General features: G+C 45.6%; 1 non-coding gene across 1 annotated transcript; it reads left to right on the top strand.

Annotated features, from left to right (window-relative positions):
* Positions 1 to 3066: 3066 nt before the first annotated feature.
* TRNAW-CCA (transfer RNA tryptophan (anticodon CCA)) lies at positions 3067 to 3138 on the top strand. The gene has a single exon. It is a non-coding gene; the product is annotated as a tRNA-Trp (tRNA).
* Positions 3139 to 6255: the final 3117 nt, after the last annotated feature.

Genomic DNA, 6255 nt, shown 5'->3' with positions numbered 1-6255 from the left:
TCTACTTATTTGTCTGTCTACAATGACTTGTCTCTTTACCTGTGCTGCATCGACAGAAGGCCGAGCAAAACATGCTACCGCGTGTGTGCGAACGGCTACACAAAGTGGACTCGGTGGTGACGCAGTAGCACGTCTGACTCCAGATCAGAAGGTTGCGGGTTCGAATCACGTTCGGGTCAAGTTCTCTTTTTTACAATTTTCATCTATCTGTCTATCTACTTATTTGTCTGTCTACAATGACTCTTCTCTTTATGTGTGCTTCATCGACAGAAGGCCGAGCAAATCATGCTACCACGTGTGTGCGAACGGCTACCCTAAACGGACGCGGTGGCGACACGGTAGCACGTCTGACTCCAGATCAGAAGGTTGCGAGTTTGAATCACGTCCGGGTCAAATTCGCTCATTTATTATTTTCATTTATCTGTGTATCTACTTATTTGTCTGTCTACAATGACTTGTCTCTTTACCTGTGCTTCATCGACAGAAGGCCGAAAAAACATGCTACCACGTGTGTGCGAACGGCTACCTTAAGCGGACTCGGTGGCGCAACGGTAGCACGTCTGATTCCAGATCAGAAGGTTGCGTTTTCGAATCACGTCGGGGTCAAATTCTCTTTCTTATTGTTTTCAACTATCTGTCTGCTTATTTGTCTGTCTACAATGACTTCTTTCTTTACGTATGCTTCATCGACCGAAGGCCGAGCAATACATGCTACTGAGTGTGTGCGAACGGCTACACTAAGTCAACTCAGTGGCGACCCGGTAGGACGTCTGACTCCAGATCAGAAAGTTGCGTGTTCGAATCACGTCGATTTGAAGTTCTCTCTTTTGTTATTTTCATCTATCTGTCTATCTACTTATTTGTCTCTCTAAAATGACTTGTCTCTTTACCTGTGCTTCATCGACAGAAGGCCGAGCAAAACATGCTACCACGTGTGTGCGAATGGCTGCCCTGAGCGAACTCGGAGGTGAAACGGTAGCGCGTCTGACTCAAGATCAGTAGGTTAAATGTTCGAATCATGTCCGGGTCAAATTCTCTTTTTATTATTTTCATTTATCTTTCTATCTACTTATTTGTCTTTCTAAAATGGCTTGTCCCTTTACCTGTGCTTCATCGAAAGAAGGCCGAGCAAAACATGCTACAGCGTGTGTGCGAACGGTTACTCTAAGCGGACTCAGTGGCGCAACTTTAGCACGTCTGACTCCAGATCGGAAGGTTGCGTGTTCGAATCAAGTCCGCGTCAAATTGTCTTTTCAGTATTTTCATCTATCTGTCTATCTACTTATTTGTCTATCTGCAATGACTTGTCCCTTTACCTGTGCTTCATCGACAGAAGGCCGAGAAAAACATGCTACAGCGTGTGTGCGAACAATTACTCTAAGCGGACTCAGTGGCGCAACTTTAGCACGTCTGACTCCAGATCAGAAGGTTGCGTGTTCGAATCAAGTCTGGGTCAAATTCTTTTTTTTATTATTTTCATCTGTCTATCCACCTATTTGTCTGTCTACAATGACTTGTCTCTTTACCTGTGCTTCATCGACAGAAGGCCGAGCAAAACATGCTACCACGTGTGTGCGAATGGTTACCTAACGGACTTGGTGGCGACAGGGTAGCACGTCTGACTCCAGATCAGAAGGTTGTGTGTTCGAATCACGTCCGGGTCAAATTCTCTTTTTTATTATTTTCATCTGTTTATTTTTTATTTGTCTGTCTACGATGACTTGTCTCTTTACCTGTGCTTCATCGACAGAAGGCCGAGCGAAACATGCTACCGCGTGTGTACGAACGGCTTCACTAAGTGGACTCGGTGGCGACACGGTAGCACGTCTGTCTCCAGATCAGAAGGTTGCGTGTTCAAATCACGTCCGGGTAAAATTCTCTTTTTTCTTATTTTCATCTATTTGTGTATCTACTTATTTGTCTGTGCACAATGACTTGTCTCGTTACCTGTGCTTCATCGACAGAAGGCCGAGCAAAACAAGCTACCGCGTGTGTGCGAACGGCTACGCTAAGTGGATTCGGTGGCGACACGGTAGCGCGTCTTACTACGGATCGGAGGGTGGCGTGTTCGAATCACGTCCATGTTAAGTTCTCGTTTTTGTTATTTTCATCCGTCTATCTACCTCTTTGTCTGTCTACAACGACTTGTTTCTTTACCTGTGCTTCATCAATAGAGGGCTGAGCAAAACATGCTACCACGTGTGTGTGAACGGCTACCCTAAATGGACTCGGTGGCGAACTGTTAGCACGTCCGACTCCAGATCAGAAGGTTGCGTGTTCGAATCGCGTCCGGGTTAAATTCTCTTTTTATTATTTTCATCTGTCTATCTACTTATTTGTCTGTCTACAATGACTTGTCTCTTTACCAGTGCTGCATCGACAGAAGGCCGAGCAAAACATGCTACCGCGTGTGTGCGTACGGCTACACTAAGTGGACTCGGTGGCAACCCGGTAGCACGTCTGACTCCAGATCGGAAGGTTGCGTGTTCGAATCACGTCCGGGTCAAGCTCTCTTTTTAATATTTTTTCTGTCTATCTACTTACTTGTCTGTCTACAATGACATGTCTCTTTACCTGTGCTTCATCGACAGAAAACCGAGCAAATCATGCTACCGCGTGTGTGCGAACGGCTACCCTAAGCGGATTCGATGGCGACACGGTAGCACGTCTGACTCCAGATCAGAAGGTTGCGTGTTAGAATCACGTCCGGGTAAAAGTCTCTTTATTATTTTCATCTATCTGTATATCTACTTATTTGTCTTCTACATTGACTCTTCTCTTTAGCTGTGCTTCCTCGACAGAAGGCCGAGCAAAACATGCTACCACGTGTGTGCGAACGGCCACCGTAAACGGACTCGGTAACGACATGTTAGCATGTCTGATTACAGATCAGAAGGTTGCGAGCTTGAATCACGTCTGGATCAAATTTCCTTTTTTCCTTATTTTCATCATTCTGTCTATCTACTTATTTGTCTGTCTACAATGACTTGTCTCTTTACCTGTACTTCATCGACAGAAGGCCGAAAAAACATGCTACCACTTGTGTGCGAATGGCTACCCTAAGCGGACTCGGTGGCTCAATGGTAGCGCGTCTGACTCCAGATCAGAAGGTGGCGTGTTCGAATCACGTCGGGGTCAAATTCTCTTTCTTATTGTTTTCAACTATCTGTCTACCTATTTGTCTGTCTACAATGACTTCTCTCTTATGCTTCATCGACAGAAGGCCGAGCAATATATGCTACTGCGTGTGTGCGAACGGCTACACTAAGTCAACTCGGTGGCGACCCAGTAGGACGTCTGACTCCAGATCAGAAGGTTGCGTGTTCGAATCACGTCGATGTGAAGTTCTCTCTTTTGTTATTTTCATCTATCTGTCTATCTACTTATTTGGCTGTCTAAAATCACTTGTCCCTTTACCTGTGCTTCATCGACATAAGGCCGTGCAAATCATTCTACCACGTGCGGGCGAACAGATACACTAAGCGGACTCGGTGGCGCAACTTTAGCACGTCTGACTCCAGACCAGAAGGTTGCGTGTTCTAATCCCGTCCGCGTCAAACTCTCTCTTTAGTATTTTCATCTATCTGTCTATCTACTTATTTCTCTGTCTGCAATGACTTGTCCCTTTACCTGTGCTTCATCGACAGAAGGCCGAGCAAAACATGCTACCGCGTGTGTGCGAACGGTTACTCTAAGCGGACTCAGTGGCGCAACTTTAGCACGTCTGACTCCAGATCAGAAGGTTGCGTGTTCGAATCAAATCCGGGTAAAATTCTTTTTTTATTATTATTTTCATCTGTCTATTCACTTATTTATCTGTCTACGATGACTTGTCTCTTTACCTGTGCTTCATCGAGAGAAGGCCGAGCAAAACATGCTACCGCGTGTGTGGGAACGGCTACACTAAGTGTACTGGGTGGCGATACGGTAGCACGTCTCACTCCAGATCACAAGGTGGCGTGTTCGAATCACGTCCGGGTCAAATCCTCTTTTTATTATTTTCATCTATCTGTCTATCTACTTATCTGTATGTCTACAATGACTTGTCTCTTCACCTGTGCTTCATCGACAGAACGCCGAGCAAAACATGCTACCACGTGTGTGCGAATGGTTACCTAACGGACTCGGTGGCAACAGGGTAGCACGTCTGACTCCAGATCAGAAGGTTGCGTGTTCGAATCACGTCCGGGTAAAAGTCTCTCTTTATTATTTTCATCTATCTATATATCTACTTATTTGTCTGTCTACAATGACTCTTCTCTTTATGTGTGCTTCATCGACAGAAGGCCGAGCAATTCATGCTACCACGTGTGTGCGAACAGCTACCCTAAACGGACGCGGTGGCGACACGGTAGCACGTCTGACTCCAGATCAGAAGGTTGCAAGTTTGAATCACGTCCGGGTCAAACTCGCTTATTTATTATTTTTATCTATCTCTGTATCTACTTATTTGTCCCTCTACAAAGACTTGTCTCTTTACCTGTGCTTCATCGACAGAAGGCCGAGCAAATCATGCTACCGCGTGTGTGCGAACGGCTACCCTAAGCGGATTCGATGGCGACACGATAGCACGTCTGACTCCAGATCATAAGGTTGCGTGTTCGAATCACGTCCGGGTCAAATTCTCTTTTTTATTATTTTCATCTGTTTAACTATTTATTTGTCTGTCTACGATGACTTGTCTCTTTACCTGTGCATCATCGACAGAAGGCCGAGCGAAATATGCCACCGCTTGTGTACGAACGGCTTCACTAAGTGGACTCGGTGGCGACACGGTAGCGCGTCCGACTCCAGATCAGATGGTTGCGTGTTCGTATCGCGTCCGGGTCAAATTCTCTTTCTTATTATTTTAATCTGTCTATCTACTTATTTGTCTGTCTACAATGACTTGTCTCTTTACCTGTGCTTCATCGTTATAAGGCCGTGCAAATCATTCTACCACGTGCGGGCGAACAGATACACTAAGCGGACTCGGTGGCGCAACTTTAGCACGTCTGACTCCAGATCAGAAGGTTGCGTGTTCTAATCACGTCCGCGTCAAACTCTCTCTTTAGTATTTTCATCTATCTGTCTATCTACTTATTTCTCTGTCTGCAATGACTTGTCCCTTTACCTGTGCTTCATCGACAGAAGGCCGAGCAAAACATGCTACCGCGTGTGTGCGAACGGTTACTCTAAGCGGACTCAGTGGCGCAATTTTAGCACGTCTGACTCCAGATCAGAAGGTTGCGTGTTCGAATCAAATCCGGGTAAAATTCTTTTTTTATTAATATTTTCATCTGTCTATTCACTTATTTATCTGTCTACGATGACTTGTCTCTTTACCTGTGCTTCATCGAGAGAAGGCCGAGCAAAACATGCTACCGCGTGTGTGGGAACGGCTACACTAAGTGTACTGGGTGGCGATACGGTAGCACGTATCACTCCAGATCACAAGGTGGCGTGTTCGAATCACGTCCGGGTCAAATCCTCTTTTTTATTATTTTCATCTATCTGTCTATCTACTTATCTGTATGTCTACAATGACTTGTCTCTTTACCTGTGCTTCATCGACAGAACGCCGAGCAAAACATGCTACCACGTGTGTGCGAATGGTTACCTAACGGACTCGGTGGCGACAGGGTAGCACGTCTGACTCCAGATCAGAAGGTTGCGTGTTCGAATCACGTCCGGGTAAAAGTCTCTCCTTATTATTTTCATCTATCTATATATCTACTTATTTGTCTGTCTACAATGACTTGTCTCGTTACCTGTGCTTCATCGACAGAAGGCCGAGCAAAACAAGCTACCGCGTGTGTGCGAACGGCTACGCTAAGTGGATTCGGTGGCGACACGGTAGCGCGTCTGACTCCAGATCAGAAGGTTGCAAGTTTGAATCACGTCCGGGTCAAACTCGCTTATTTATTATTTTTATCTATCTCTGTATCTACTTATTTGTCCCTCTACAAAGACTTGTCTCTTTACCTGTGCTTCATCGACAGAAGGCCGAGCAAATCATGCTACCGCGTGTGTGTGAACGGCTACCCTAAGCGGATTCGATGGCGACACGATAGCACGTCTGACTCCAGATCAGAAGGTGGCGTGTTCGAATCACGTCCGGGTCAAATTCTCTTTTTTATTATTTTCATCTGTTTAACTATTTATTTGTCTGTCTACGATGACTTGTCTCTTTACCTGTGCATCATCGACAGAAGGCCGAGCGAAATATGCCACCGCTTGTGTACGAACGGCTTCACTAAGTGGACTCGGTGGCGA

This window comes from Rhipicephalus microplus, chromosome 5 (genome assembly GCF_043290135.1).
Source record: "Rhipicephalus microplus isolate Deutch F79 chromosome 5, USDA_Rmic, whole genome shotgun sequence".
Classification (NCBI taxonomy): domain Eukaryota; kingdom Metazoa; phylum Arthropoda; class Arachnida; order Ixodida; family Ixodidae; genus Rhipicephalus; species Rhipicephalus microplus.
Note: the sequence above shows the minus strand (reverse complement) of the source record. Positions and strands in the feature narration are given on the sequence as shown.